The sequence below is a fragment of the Lithobates pipiens genome, unplaced genomic scaffold (assembly GCF_037356315.1).
Source record: "Lithobates pipiens isolate NorthernLeopardFrog02 unplaced genomic scaffold, aLitPip1_a1.2 Scaffold_22, whole genome shotgun sequence".
Classification (NCBI taxonomy): domain Eukaryota; kingdom Metazoa; phylum Chordata; class Amphibia; order Anura; family Ranidae; genus Lithobates; species Lithobates pipiens.
Window position 1 is genome coordinate 154,461,138 of NW_027507784.1, and position 14,574 is coordinate 154,475,711.

Sequence of the window (14,574 nt, forward strand, 5' to 3'; positions counted from 1 at the left end):
GTCAGAGCTGCACAATTAATTAAAAAAATTGTGATCTCGATTCACCCCCTGACGATCTCTCCTGCAGAGGTTACCAATTCGTTCGTATAACAAGTAGAAAACCTATCTGCTCACTCAGCTGTCAAAAGAAAACATTGGGGCAGTCTGCCAAGTTTTTTTTAAAACTTGCAACACTGTAACTAAGCTTCCTTCTTAGATCAAAGGGATAGAACTTCTGTGTAAATAAATAATTGGGGCAGACTGCCAAGTTTTCAACAACATGTAAATGCAGGAAGTTTAACCATTTAAAGTGTACATTTTTTTTACACTTCTTTCTCAAGTTAAAAATCAATATTTTTTTCTCAAAAATGACTTGGAACCCCCAAACATTATATATATTTTAGCAGAGACCCTAGGAAATAAAATGGCAATTGCTGCAATATTTTATGTCACACTGCATTTGCCCAGTGGTCTTTCTAATGCAATTTTTTTGGGGGAAAAAAAAAATAGAAACAGTAAAGTTTTTTTTTTTTAATGTGAAAGATGATGTTTCTCCACGAGAATCGTGATCTGCAAAAAAAATAAAAATGTGATTCTTCTTTTAGCCAGAATCGTGCAGCTCTAGTACATGTACACATAAGATAACATTGGATGCCTCTTAACGTCCATTTACCCGCAGCAGCGTACATGAGGCCTTAGCCTTACAAAATTAAACATCATACTTTATTGCTAAATTCCAAGATGTAGCTGGGTGTACCAAGATGTCCGCTGCCTTCTGACTGCAGGTGTTGTCAGATTAGCAAACCTGGTAGCAGTAAATGCATGCTCACAGTTACCTAATCTGACGGGTCACTGATTCTGATGGAACACCGGCTCCATCCGCTCTGATGCTCTGGGCTGGCAGGTTGGCAACTGGCGATGTGGGCTTGCCAACTTACCATCCCAAAACAGAATGTCGCTGGTTGAGCACCCCTCATCTGCAGTTTGTCACTCATTGCTTGGCTATGCCATGTTTTTTCTTACTTAATCCAATCGCTTCCATGCAATAAAGGCCACCATTAGACAGGAGTCAATGAACCCACCTCTGATGACAGGCTGAGCATACAAACCCCATGCAGATGTTTTATATACTGCTTAATAAAACGTTTCGCAAGACTATATACAACACCACGAGAAACCATCGTTCGGACTCTACTAAGGAGCAGAGCTCGTACAAGTAATATCGCCATCACAACGCGCACAACAAACACACGCAGCCGCCATGTCTTCTCCTTCGAATGTGTTTCCGTCTTCTACCGCACATGCGCAGCGCTCCCACGCAATCCGCCCCGCCCTCCCTGTCCGCTGATTGGCTGCTCGCTGTGCCGAGCTCGGGCTGTGTCCTGTCGGAGTAGAACCCGCCGCACAACGCCGCGCCTGGTGGAGACTGGAAAAAAAAAAAGAGAAAAAAAAAAAAAAAGAAGAAGCCGCCCAGCAGAGGAAGGAGAGAGAGGAGCGAGCTACACAGTGACGCGGCGGAGGTGTAGTTTGACGCGGTGTGTTACGTGGTGGGGAAGAGAATAAAAAAAGCCCAGCGAGATCCCAGCCGCGAACGAAAGCAGTGACGGAGGAGAGGCAGTGTAACCCGGTAAGAGGAAGGAGGAGGAGAGGGAGAGGCTGGAGCAGAGACATGGAGCAGGCCGCAGCCCCGGGGCTCTCCTCACACTTACACGGCCATACGCTGAGGGGAGCTCGGGGGCTCTATGGAAGCATGACACCCGCCGAGATTTTCTCTCATTTTCCCGCCATGTTGCGGCTCTGTGAGGACGGAGAGGCCCCGGCTACAGCAAGGAAAAAAAAAAAAAAAAGAGCCGCGAAACAAAGGATAATGGCGGCCCAGAGGAGGGAGGCAGCCGGCGGCCTGAGCCGGGGGTGTGCGAGGCAGACATGGGGGGTCACCGGGGAGCCGGGGCGGGGGGGGTCCTCCTTCCTCCCTCACTGTCGCGACAGGGGACCCCCTTCTATCGCGATACAGCGCCCACTCCTCAGCCGACATGGGCTTTGTGTGGGGGATTCCAGGGGCTTGTTTTGGTGGAGGAGTCCCCCCTGTGCGGTGCCTTGTCCCCGGACATGTCTGCCTCGTCTCCGGGGAGAGAGCGGCGGCGGCTCCATGCATGTCTGCTGTGTGTCTATGGGGGGTGTAGGGTCAGAGCAGGGCAGGCTGTCCGGATGGCCAGGGTGAGGTTCGGTCAGTTGTGGTTTTGCTCTTCTCCGAGTCCGGGGGGGTAAAATCAGGGCTCGCCTCAATCTACTCCTGGTGATCCGAGCTATCAGGGGGGCAACACCGGGGATGTGTATGATGGGAGCCGGGGACTGGTGACAGCAAGCTGTGTGTGCGTTCTGTGGACATCACATGTATACAATGCTGCCTTTGTGGACTGACAACAGCACGTCACGTTGTTAGGTGATCGCTACATCCAATCCCATCACATACACCATACAATCCCATCACATACTTCACACACAACACCCTATCTCTGGATTGTTTGAGGGCCTCTGTGCGTCCATCTGCTTTTGTTCACTAAAGACCTTTTTGGATTGCTATGGGAACATTGAGTACTGTCCACAATTGCTAATTTTTTATTTTTTTGGACTAAGCTACAGTTTTTCAGGACAAGCTTTCAGGTGTACCCCCTTCTTCAATGTTCAAGCTGAATCGCTATATAAGTCTTTAACCCACTATGGGGGGAAATTCAATAAAGCTGCTGCGCTACTTTTCTGTTGTTAATCCCTCTTGTTTATGTATTGCGCCCAATTCATGAAGTGTTTGCTTTTTTTTTTTTTTTATTATGACAGCGACTCATCCACCAAATTCAGGTAGTTCTAAAATGCGCCACTTTTATATTGTGTCTCATGACTCTCATTGAATGTGCTGAATGTAAAAATGTAGCTAGTCGAGACTTTTTTTTTTTTTTTCTTTTTTTGTTTTATGCAGGGTAACTGCTTCAGACAGATTTTATTAGTGTCCCAATTGCATCATAAAAGGTACAGCATGAGCCAAATTTAAGTACAAGTTGTAGACCGGTACGTGATTTAGGCGCATTCTTAACCACTTTTAGAATGCATGAGAGACTTTTGCAAAATCTTATCTGGGCCAGTTTTTATGAATTCCAGGGCTTGTTAAATTCATGAAGCATTTGCAACACTTGGGGTTCATTTACACTTCACAGATTTCCTAGGTTCACTTTTATGCGATTTGCCATGTCGAATCGGCGGCCGTTGCCGGTGTTCTGGCAGATAGTGTCCGCCCCGTACTGCGCATGCGCAGTACGGGGCAGAAGAAGCTTAGAAAAATCTCCGAAGATGAGCGGCGCCTGCGCCGTGAGTGGAGGTGGTAGCCCCCCCATCCAAGCGGACATAGGGTTGTGAAAATTAGAGGGCCCCTCGTGGGCGAGCTTCGCTCGCCACACTTCGGGCTCGGCCTCGCTGCGCTCGGCTCTTTTTATTCTAAATATGTCCACTTGGATGGTGGGGATAGAACCTGGACTCACGGCGCAGGCGCTGTTCATCCTCGGCTATTTTCGGAATCTGTGTGTACTGCACATGCGCAGTACACAGTGGACACTATCCGATGGGGGACCATATATGATAGGACACCGGCAATGACACCATTTGAATCGGTGCAACGCTGACTTAGCGGCGCTGCACCAATTCTAAAAAGGAGTTTCTGTATTACTTTTGGCGACTTCGTGGTGTGATTTGTATAACCATCTGCAGGAACCCGCACAGATGTCTCTGAAATCGCTCCTGAAGTCAGACTGACATGCAGAATTTAAATTGTGCGAGTTCAGCTTAACTCTCGCTGTCTGAACTTAGGCTTAAGCACCTACCACTTCAACAGGCTTTTTTTTGACACTTTAAAAGGTCAGTTTCACCTTTTACACAAAATTCTGCAAATATCTCCTGTTCTGAGCCCTGGTATAGCCACCTCACTGCTCCAGGGCTTAGAAATCCCTGGAGTTTCATCTCCTAAACATACCCTGTCAGGAGGGACATTTAGGAGCATTCTAATTGGTCGGTGCCGTCACATTTGTGGCGCGGACCAATCAGAACCCACGTAGCCTGTTCTGTCAGCGGGGAAAGAGTGAAAGCTGTAGGGATTTCTAAGTCTTGGACCGGTGAAGCGGCTATACCAGGGCTCAGAACAGGAGATCACCACTCTCCAGGTCAGTGTAGGGGGTGGTAGACAGGACCCCCCACCCTCCTCAAAGTTCACCTTACAGCTTTTTCTGTAGAGGTGAACTTACATTTTCATAAAGTTTGGCAGATGCTCTGTATATGTTCATATCTCATACTTGCTATCGCTCCAAAGCTAAAGCTGAATTAAAGCCTTTCACAAGCTTCAGGTGCTTCAAGCGAGCTTTGTCATAGAATTCTATGGAGGCTTTGAAGCACCACTAAAGCAACTTAGGGTATAAATAATAATGCAAGGTGTTAACAGGATTGTAAGCAGATCATTTTATTTATTGACAAGCTTTGACTGGTGTTCAGAGAGCTTTAAAAATGTGTATCCGAAGCCATGATTGGAAGCAACTCTTGCATCAAATTCAGGTAGTTTTAAAATGCGTCACTTTTATGTTATTGAATACGCCTAATGTAAACCTTTAGCTAATTAAACCCACACTTCTTTTGGCGTTCAGAGAAAACTCAGACAGTTTTTATTAAAAGGGCTCAGGGAGCTCTGAGAACCGAGTGATCAGTGGTGTTTGATCGATTGATTCTCAGTCTTCGGCCCCATGCTGCATTCACCTTGGTAAGTATGGAGAAAAAAAAAAAGTTATCCTTTTAAAGTATCTCGACTGTATTCTAGTTGTGATACAGCTCATGCCAAATTCAAATACAAGTTCTAGACAGGTACATAAATTTGGCATATCCTTTTACTTTTAGAACACGTGAGAGACACTGGGAGCAGAGATTGTCACTTGTTGCTAGGCAGAACAGGGAGATGCTGTTTACATCGGCATCTCCCCGTTCTTCCTCCCCTTGAGACTATCGTGGGTATCCCTATGGCGATTGAGTCCGCGGGGCCCGCGGTCGGACTCACGGGGGTCCCAACCGGCACCCGCGGCGTGCACGCAGTGACTTGGAGGCAAATTCAAAGGGTTGTACCTGTATGCCCATTTGCCTGTCTGTGGCATTCTGCTGACGTGCAGCGGTTAAAAAAACCAAAACTGTATTGAACACCTTTTAAAGCTTCATGTACACGGGACGTTGTTTAAACTTTCCTGAACGATTTAACTTGACAGCTTGAAACCGGTGTCTAAAAACGGCCATTTAGCCACATTTAAATTCCATGTTTATTTGCTATTTCAAATTCCTCTGAACATCCGTCTGAACCCATTTTTTTTTTTTTGCATTCCAAAAAAATGCATTTTAAACTCAACTGCCTAGACCTGAATCAGTGAACAGGGACACCCCGGACACCATTCTGTGGGCCTCGGCCGCAGCATATGTGAATGGAGCCTTAGGCCCTATTCACACCTGAACGTAGAGTTTTCAGGCAGAAAATCGCAGCGTTTTGTGCAGGGCAAAAGGTCACCAATGTAAAAAAGAAAACTGCCCACATTTTCCCGATTTGAGCGACAAAAAAGGATACAGAACTTGCTTGAGCTTCTGGCGTTTTGCTTCAGGTGACATGGAGTGGACATGAGATCCATCTCCATTGAGTATAATTGATTTTTTATTTTTTTTTCCCCTCCAGGGTTTTGTAGCTTCAAGCTACAAAATGCTCAGGTGTGAATGGGGCCTTAGGGTCCATGCACTCGGCTATGGTGATCTTGTCATCCATGCAAGATCTTGCTGGCTTACAGTTTAAACCATGGATGTCAAACTCAATTTCATTGTGGGCTGTATCAGCATTATGGTTGTCCTCAAAGGGCCGGTTGTATCTGTAAGACTATATAAATGTATCTACTCTGTCATATTAAAGAATTGCCTCTGCAATTGATTTGAGAACCCTCCTCACCATCAGAAGTTAAGAGTCCCCTGAGACTAGGGAAGTTGGGGGTCTGCAGTTGTACAGAGGAATGCAAGATCTGTAGGAGTTCTGTTGGCCTCTCTGACTGGTGAGGTGTGGGTGAAGATGAGGGGGGTGCTGCAGCTACAGGAGAGGTGAGGACCGCACAAAATGGCTTGTGGTTTAAAAAAATAAATAAAAACCTGTAATAGTTTGTAAAGTGCTTGGGTATAGCTATGTAAACCTCCATACAGCACTGGGATGCAAAAATGCTACTTCAATGCCAGTTAACTTGCATGCGTACGCATGTGCATATACCTGTGTATGCAAATAAGTTAATGACCTTGTATGAAGAGGTTTCTCTTTTGCCTTTACAGATCTTAATACAGTACAAGTTTTAGATCTTTACGCACTGTGTGCATGGGGCCATAACAAAACAATAGAACCGCATTCAGATCCATAAACACCGTACTGAAAATAACAGATTTTTTTTTTTTTTTGGCAGCTGTTTGCATGAGCTCTCAAAAGGGAACTTGTGTCCAGACTATGCACATTAACCACTTCCCACCCGGCCAATGTACATATACGGCCGGGTGGGAGCCGCTTCCTTCTGAATGGACGTTCAGGAACGTCCTTCAGAAGGAGGGGGATCATGCGCGTGCGTGCGTGCCCGCGCAGCGGCGCGATCCCGATGCGCTCGTGTCACCCAGACACGGCGCATCTCGGATCGGCAGGAGGGCTCTGTGATTGGCCCTCCTGATCACATGACGGCCGTGTCCAATCACAGCTGTCATGTGATGTAAACAAACAGCCGGTTGCTAGGCAATCGGCTCTCCTCTCCTCACACGGAAGTCGTCGCTGAGGAGAGCAGATCACTGCAGCCGGCTGGTGATCAGTGAGTATGAGCTGTTTTTACAGCTTTTTACTCACTGATCACCAGTCTTGTATAAACCTACAGTGTAAACACACATGTCACCACAATACACATGTCCCCAAATAAAAAAAACACATGTCCCCCACATATGTCCCACTAAAATCACATGTTCCAATGATTATCTGCACGCATATGTACATGATCATTTGCGTACATATATCCGTGATCACACAAACCAATTATTATACACTTAACGGAATTTTTTTTTACTAAAAACATGTAGCAGAATACATTTTGGCTTAAATTTATGACAAAATTAGATTTTATTGGATTTCTTTAAAAATAGAAAAAAGAAAATATAGTTTTTTTTTTCAAATTTCCGTTTTTTTTGCGCTTATATCGCAAAAATAAAAAACAGTCGTGAATAAATACCACCAAAATAAAGCTCTATTTGTGCAAACAAAATGATAAAAATTTCATTTGGGTACAGTGTAGCATGACCGCGCAATTGTTATTGAAAGTGCGAGAGAGATGGAAGCTGAAAATTGACCTGGGAAGGAAGGGGGCGAAAGTGCCCTGTATTGTAGTGGTTAAAGTATTGCTGTATTCTGAAAAAGTAGAAACCTTTTAAAATAAGAACCCATTCATCTCTGCAGATATAGGTGTTGTAAATAAATGTAAATGTAAATTGTTGTGATCTTTGAGAACATGCAGCTTTACTTCACAGTACATACAGCAAGGGCCTCGTGCATGCACTAAAAGGGCTTCTTTTAATGCGTGTTAACCGCTTCAATACAGGGTATTTTCACCCCCTTCCTGCCCAGGCCAATTTTCAGCGCTGTAACCTTTTCAATGACAATTGTGCGATCATGCAACACTACCCAAATTTTAAATTTTTATATATTTTTTTTCCCCCACAAATAGAGCTTTCTTTTGGTGGTATTTGATCACCTGCGGTTTCTATTTTTTGCGCTATAAACAAAAAAGCAGCAATTTTGAAAAAATCACAATATTTTTTTACTTTTTTGCTATAATATCCCAAATTAAAAAATAAAAACAATTTTTCTCAGTTTAGGCCGATATGTATTCTACATATTTCTGTAAAAAAAAAATTGCAATAAGTGTATATTGATTGGTTTGCGCAAAAGTTATAGTGCCTACAAAATAGGGGATAGATTTTATGGCATAATAAAAAAAAAAAAAAAAAAAAAAAAAAAAAAAAGTTTTTCATTGTGACATTGCTGCAGTGGATTTTCAGGTTTCCCGCATCGCAGCAGTGTGAACCGGCACTTAACCACTTAAGCCCAAGACCAATTTGCAGCCAAAAGACCAGGCCCCTTTTTGCGATTTGGCACTGCATTGCTTTAACTGACAATTGCGCGGTTGTGCGACGTGGCTCCTAAACAAAATTGGCATCCTTTTTTTTTTATTTATTTATTTATTTTTTTCCCACAAATAGAGATTTCTTTTGGTATTTGTTCACCTCTGCGGTTTAAAATTTTTGCACTATAAACAAAAATCGAGCGAAATTTTGAAAAAAATGCAATATTTTTTACTTTTTGCTATAATAATTATCCCCAAAAAATATATTAAACTTTTTTTTTTCCTCAGTTTAGGCCGATGCGTATTCTTTTACGTATTTTTGGTAAAAAAAAAATCGAAATTAGCGATTGAATTTCGCAAAAGTTATAGCGTTTACAAAATGGGGAATAGTTTTATAGCATGTTTATTAAAATATATATATTTTAGCAGTAATGGCGGCGATCAGCGCTTTGTGTTTTTTATTTATTTATTTTTTATTTTTTTGACTGCTACATTATGGCAGACACATCGGGCATTTTTGAGACCATTGTCATTTATACAGCAATCAGTGCTATTTAAATGCACTGATTTCTGTGTAAATGGCAGTGAAGGAGTTAACCACTAGGGGGAGGGGTTAAGTGTGACGTGTGGTTTTTCTGTTGGGGGCGTGGCTTGGCATGTGACGTCACTGATCGTCTTTCCCTATAACAGTGAACAGACAATCAGTGACAGCCACACTAGGAAGCCCGGGAGAGGTTTGTTTACACATACCTCTCCTCGTTCTTCAGCTCTATGACCCGATCGGGTCCGCGGTTCCCGCGGCCACAGTCAAGGAGCTAAGGACTAGGTCGCGAGCACGCATGCGACCCATGGCTGGGCACTTAAAGAGCAACGTTTCCTGTGTGTGCTTGTCCCCAGCCCTGCCATTCTGTAAATGTGCAGGAGGCGGTCCTTAAGCGGTTAAAGTGTCTGTAAAGTCGGGACTTTTTCTTTTAGTTTTGATAGGCTGTGGATGGCGTAGAAATTTTTATTGCAATCTTTGTTCTTGTTTGGGAGATTTACCTACCCCCCCCCCCCCCCTTCTTTTTTTTTTTTTTTTTTTTTTTTTGGGAACTGTTGACAATTGTCTCTTGTTTAATTATTTAATGGGGGGCAACGTTTTCTGTAATTGTTATCACAGAGGAAAGTTGACTTAATTTCCTGTGGTGTCTGAGGGTAATCTCCCCAATGCACAGGCAGCAGAAAAGCCTCACTAGGGTTTTTAGAAAAAGTGGTTGTTAGTCAGAAGGTTCTTTTTCTTATTAAACTTAATGCATTCTTTGCACTGAGATTAAAAAAAAAAAAAACCTGTGTGCAACAGCCTCCATAATACTTGCCTGAGACCCTTCTCTGTCCAGCAATGTGCACAAGTTCTTCGGGTGTCCGAGACTCTGCCTCCTGTCTCCTGGCTGAGACACAGTAGTGGTGCAGTGGCTCCTGCTGCTGTCAGTTAGCCAATGGAGAGAGAGCACACACCGTGGCTCCGTGTCCAAATGGACACACGGGCTCAACTCTGGTGCCCCCCTTGCAAGTTGATTGCTAGCGGGGCACTCAGGGGTGAAGGAGCTAGAAGAGCCAGCGAGGGACCTGAGAAGAGTAGGATCGGGCTGCTCTGTGCAAAACGCCTGCACAGGGCAGGTAAGTATAACATGTTATTTTTAAAGACAAAAAAAACAAGACTTTAGTAACACTTTAACGCCTCATCTCACCAAAAAATAATTATTTTATTTTTTTTGGGGGGGGGGGGGGTTAGCTTTTTTTGAGTAATGTTATTCCTCTGCAGGTCTGGTGGTAAGCTTTCTGTTTTTGTATTTTCTTAACCTACTGTGTTCGTTATTGGCAGGTTACTTTCTTTGTTGGGGGTCCAAATTTTATTCTAAAATCCATGTCCATCACAGCTGCTCATATTATATTTGATGAACTAATTTATGGCTACATTTGTGAAGATAACCCACTAACACAGGGCTTGACAAATTTGCTTGGAATCTAGGAGCCAGCTAAAAAAGTTAGGAGCCAGGTCCGTAACGGCAATCCAGACCTGTCCCTGGCCTGACATGGAGACGAGTGAGGGGAAGATAGCGTGCCCCCACCTGTCTCCAAGTCATTGCCCATAGTTCTTAGAGGGACATTTTATTTATGATTTTTTTTTTCAAATTACTTTTTTTTTTTTTTATTGCCTTTTAGTGTAAATATGAGATCTGAGGTCTCTCTGACCCCAGATCTCATATTTAAGAGTACCTGTCATGCTTTTTTCTATTACTAGGGATTTTTACATTCCTTGTAATAGCAATAAAAGTGACAATTTTATATTTCTTTTTTTTTTTTTTTTTAAAGAACAGTGAAAAAATAAAAAATTAAAATAAGAAAAAAAATATTTTTTTTTAAATGCGCCCTGTCCCGCCAAGCTTGCGTGGAGAAGCGAACGCATACGTGAGTAGCACCCGCATAGGAAAGCGGTGTTCAAACCACACGTGAGGTATCGCCGCGATCGGTAGAGCAATAATTCTAGCCCTAGACCTCCTCTGTAACTCAAAACATGCAACCTGTAGAATTTTTTTAAACGTCGCCTATGGAGATTTTAAAGGGTAAAAGTTTGTCTCCATTCCATGAGCGGACACAATTTTGAAGCGTGACATGTTGGGTATCAATTTACTTGGCATAACATTATTTTTCACACTATAAAAAAAAATTGTGCTAACTTTACTGTTGCCTTATTTTTTTTAATTAAATCAATAATTTTTCCCCAAAAAAAGTGCACTTGTAAGTCCGCTGCACAAATACGGTGTGACAGACAGTATTACAACGACCACCATTTTATTCTCTAGGTTGTTAGAATAAAACAAATATGTGTATATATATATATATATATATATATATATATATATATATATATATATATATATATATATATATATATATATATATATATATATATATATATATATATATATATATATATATGTGTATGTGTGTGTGTGTGTGTATATATATATATATATATATATATATATATATATATATATATATATGTATATGTGTGTATATGTATGTTTAGGAGTTCTAAGTAAAGGGGAGGAGATGGGTGGGCAGTGAAAGCTCCATTAGCATTGCTGGCTGTCATACCAACAGCCACCGCTAGAGGGCGCCAGATTCCAGAAGGAAACATAGGACCGCAGAAGGCCTCAAAGTCGCGGCCTCAATTACCGGCCGGCGGCGGTGCGGGGCGACGCAATCTCGCCGGGGGGGGTGCACGGAGACAGGATACCCCCAGCTGTGCTGCCCCAGGCGCTAGGTCGCTAATTCTAGTCGCAAATGCGACCTGGCGCCCGGATATAATCGCATATTTGTATTGCTGTTTACGTTTCTTTAACACCACACTATAGCTGATATCTGGCTACAGCACAGCTCTCCAGTTCTGGGAGAGTGTCCCTGGACGTCCTTCTGAGAACATGCTTTCTCACACGCATCGGGAAGTGTCTGTGATTGCTGTGTCCCTTGGACCCAGCAGATCACAGATCAGGTTAAAAGGCCAATCACAGCCGCAATATAGGTTGCAGAGAAAATGTTGGGACTTTAAATGAGGCCAGATGACCTCCATCCCTATTGATACGGTAAAAAGAAAAGGTTGGGACTTTGACGAAGCATGCGATTTTGGAAGCAACAAGCAGAAGAGCAACAAAAATCAAATAGTGTAAATTTATTAACTATAGATTAAATGTATAGCATAGGGCACAAAGATACACAATGTATAATCCATGATCCATCATAAGTAGTAAATGTATTAAAGTATTACACATCAAAAACATCAATCCCACAGTTCATACATCAAAAGCATTGACTTCATGTATAGGCATTTTGCACATAGTAGAAAATCAATAGAATTAAATAAAAACATTCCAGAGTCTAGTAAAACTGCATGTTTGGATATGATTTGTAGTATTTAAAGCTCTACGCGTTTCGTGGCTACATTGCCACTCATCAGGAGCTGATATATGATGAATATCTGTGGGACGAAAAATGGTGTGCCAACAATTAGTCAGGTTTGTATAATAAATAAGAGAAAATGGGGGGAAAAGGGACAGTGTATCCAAATCGAGTACCCATACTTACGGGTCAGGGAATGGCAAGAGGCGCAATCACGGGCAACGGAAGTAGCCAGGAGTGTCAACTGACACGGGAGCTGAGGCAGACAGAGCGTGCGGTGTCGCGATGAGGCAATGTACCATTGATGTGAACCAAAAGTGATCATCACCCTAGGATGAATGATTGAATGTGTGAGTGTGAATTAATTAATTGAGATATCTAAATGACTGAAATATAATGTGAATTGGATTAGAAAAGGTGTGGCACAGTTTAACCACTTCAGGACCGCCGTATTGCCAATGTACGTCAACACAATGGCACAGGCAGGCACAATCACGTAGATGTACGTGCCTGCCTTCCAGCGGGTGGGGGGTCCGATCGGACCCCCTCCCGCTGGATACGGCGGTCCGGTTCGCTCCAGGAGCGCTCCGTGATGAGGGGATGGCCGTTGGTTTTCGGCCACCCCCTCTGGATCGCTCCTGGCCAATGAGAAGCTTCCTCCCACTGTGTATTGTTTACACAGGAAGGAGGAAGTGATGTCATTCTCCTCGGGGCGGTCTTTTTGACCGGACTACGAGGAGAAGACTAATAGTAAGTGTGCACCAACACTACACTGACATGTAGGTACACACAGGCACACAAACCCCCCCGCCCCCCCTCCCCCCCCAGTCACAGTGTCACTGATTGCATTGATCATTTCTTTACTGATCAATGCATTCAGTGTCGGTTGTGACAGTAAAAACTGTCAGGACAGTTAGTGTTAGGTCCAGGGTAGCCCCCTATCACCCCTCAATAAAGATTTAACCCCCTGATTGCCCCTAGAGTTAACCCTTTCACCCCCTTTTGCCAGTGTCACTAAGCGATCATTTTTCTGATCGCTGCATGTGTCGCTAGGTAGCTAGTTATTTTTTTTAGGTTCACCGCCAGGTTTTTATATCGCTAGGTACCCCGATATACTACCCAATAATGGTTTTAACCCCCTGATTGCCGCTAGTTAACCCTTTCACCCCCTTTTGCCAGTGTCACTAAGCGATCATTTTTCTGATCGCTGCATGTGTCGCTAGGTAGCTAGTTATTTTTTTAGGTTCACCGCCAGGTTTTTATAGCGCTAGGTACCCCGATATACTACCCAATAATGGTTTTAACCCCCTGATTGCTGCTAGTTAACCCTTTCACCCCCTTTCACCAGCGATCACAGTATAAGTGTCACTGGTGACGCTGGTTAGCCAGTTAGTTATTTAGGTTCCCCGTCAGGTTTTTATATAGCGCCAGGGACCCCCATATACTACCTAATAAAAATTTGAACCCCCTGATTGCCCCTAGTTAACCCTTTCACCACTGATCACCGTATAAGTGTTACGGGTGACTCTGGTTAGTTTGTTTTTTATAGCATCAGGGCACCCACCATTTATTACCCAATAAAGGTTTAACCCCCTGATCACCCGGCGGGTGATATCAATTAGGTTTTAGGGTCAGGGTCTGCGTCTCCCCAGGCAGCGCTAGGTTAGTGCCAGTACCGCTAACACCCACACGCAAAGCATACACCTCCCGTAGTGCTATAGAATCTGAACAGATCAATATCTGATCTGATCAGATCTATACTAGCGTCCCCAGCAGTTTAGGGTTCCAAAAAAACGCATTGTTAGCGGGATCAGCCCAGATACCTGCTAGCACCTGCGTTTTGCCCCTCTGCCCAGCCCACCCAAGTGCAGTATCGATCGATCACTGTCACTTACAAAACACTAAACACATAACTGCAGCGATCGCAGAGTCAGGCCTGATCCCTGCCATCGCTAACAGGTTTTTTTGGTAGCATTTTATATTTAAATCCGGAAGGCAGTGCTTGGTTTTCGGGGTTCCGTACATGGCTAGGCTCCCAAAAAGTCCCCCACATGTGGTATCCCCGTACTCGGGAGAAGCAGCAGAATTTATTTTGGGGTGTAATTTGACTTCTGCCCATAGCATGTGTGAGCAATATATCATTTAGTGACAACTTTGTGCAAAAAAAAAAAAAAAAGTTTGTAATATTCCCGCAACTTTTGGCAAAATATAAAATATTCCATGGACTCAACATGCCTCTCGGCAAATAGCTTGGGGTGTCTACTTTCCAAAATGGGGTCATTTGGGGGGGTTTTGTGCTATTTTGGCATTTTATGGCCTTCGAAACTGTGATAGGTAGTGAGGAGTTAAATCAAAAATTTGCACCCTTAGAAATCCTGAAGGTGGTGATTGGTTTTCGGGGTGCCGTGCGCGACTAGACTCCCAAAAAGTCCCACACATGTGGTATCCCCATACTCGGGAG

General features: G+C 43.6%; 1 protein-coding gene across 2 annotated transcripts in view; it reads left to right on the forward strand.

Moving 5' to 3' along the window:
- The first annotated feature begins 1,414 nt into the window (after positions 1-1,414).
- Positions 1,415-14,574, forward strand: part of CREB1 (cAMP responsive element binding protein 1) — a 117,779-nt gene continuing 104,619 nt past the window's right edge. For both annotated transcript variants that reach the window (XM_077448495.1, XM_077448496.1), the window contains exon 1: positions 1,415-1,606. The gene's annotated coding sequence lies outside the window, so the exon portion shown is untranslated. The remainder of the gene's footprint in view (positions 1,607-14,574) is intronic.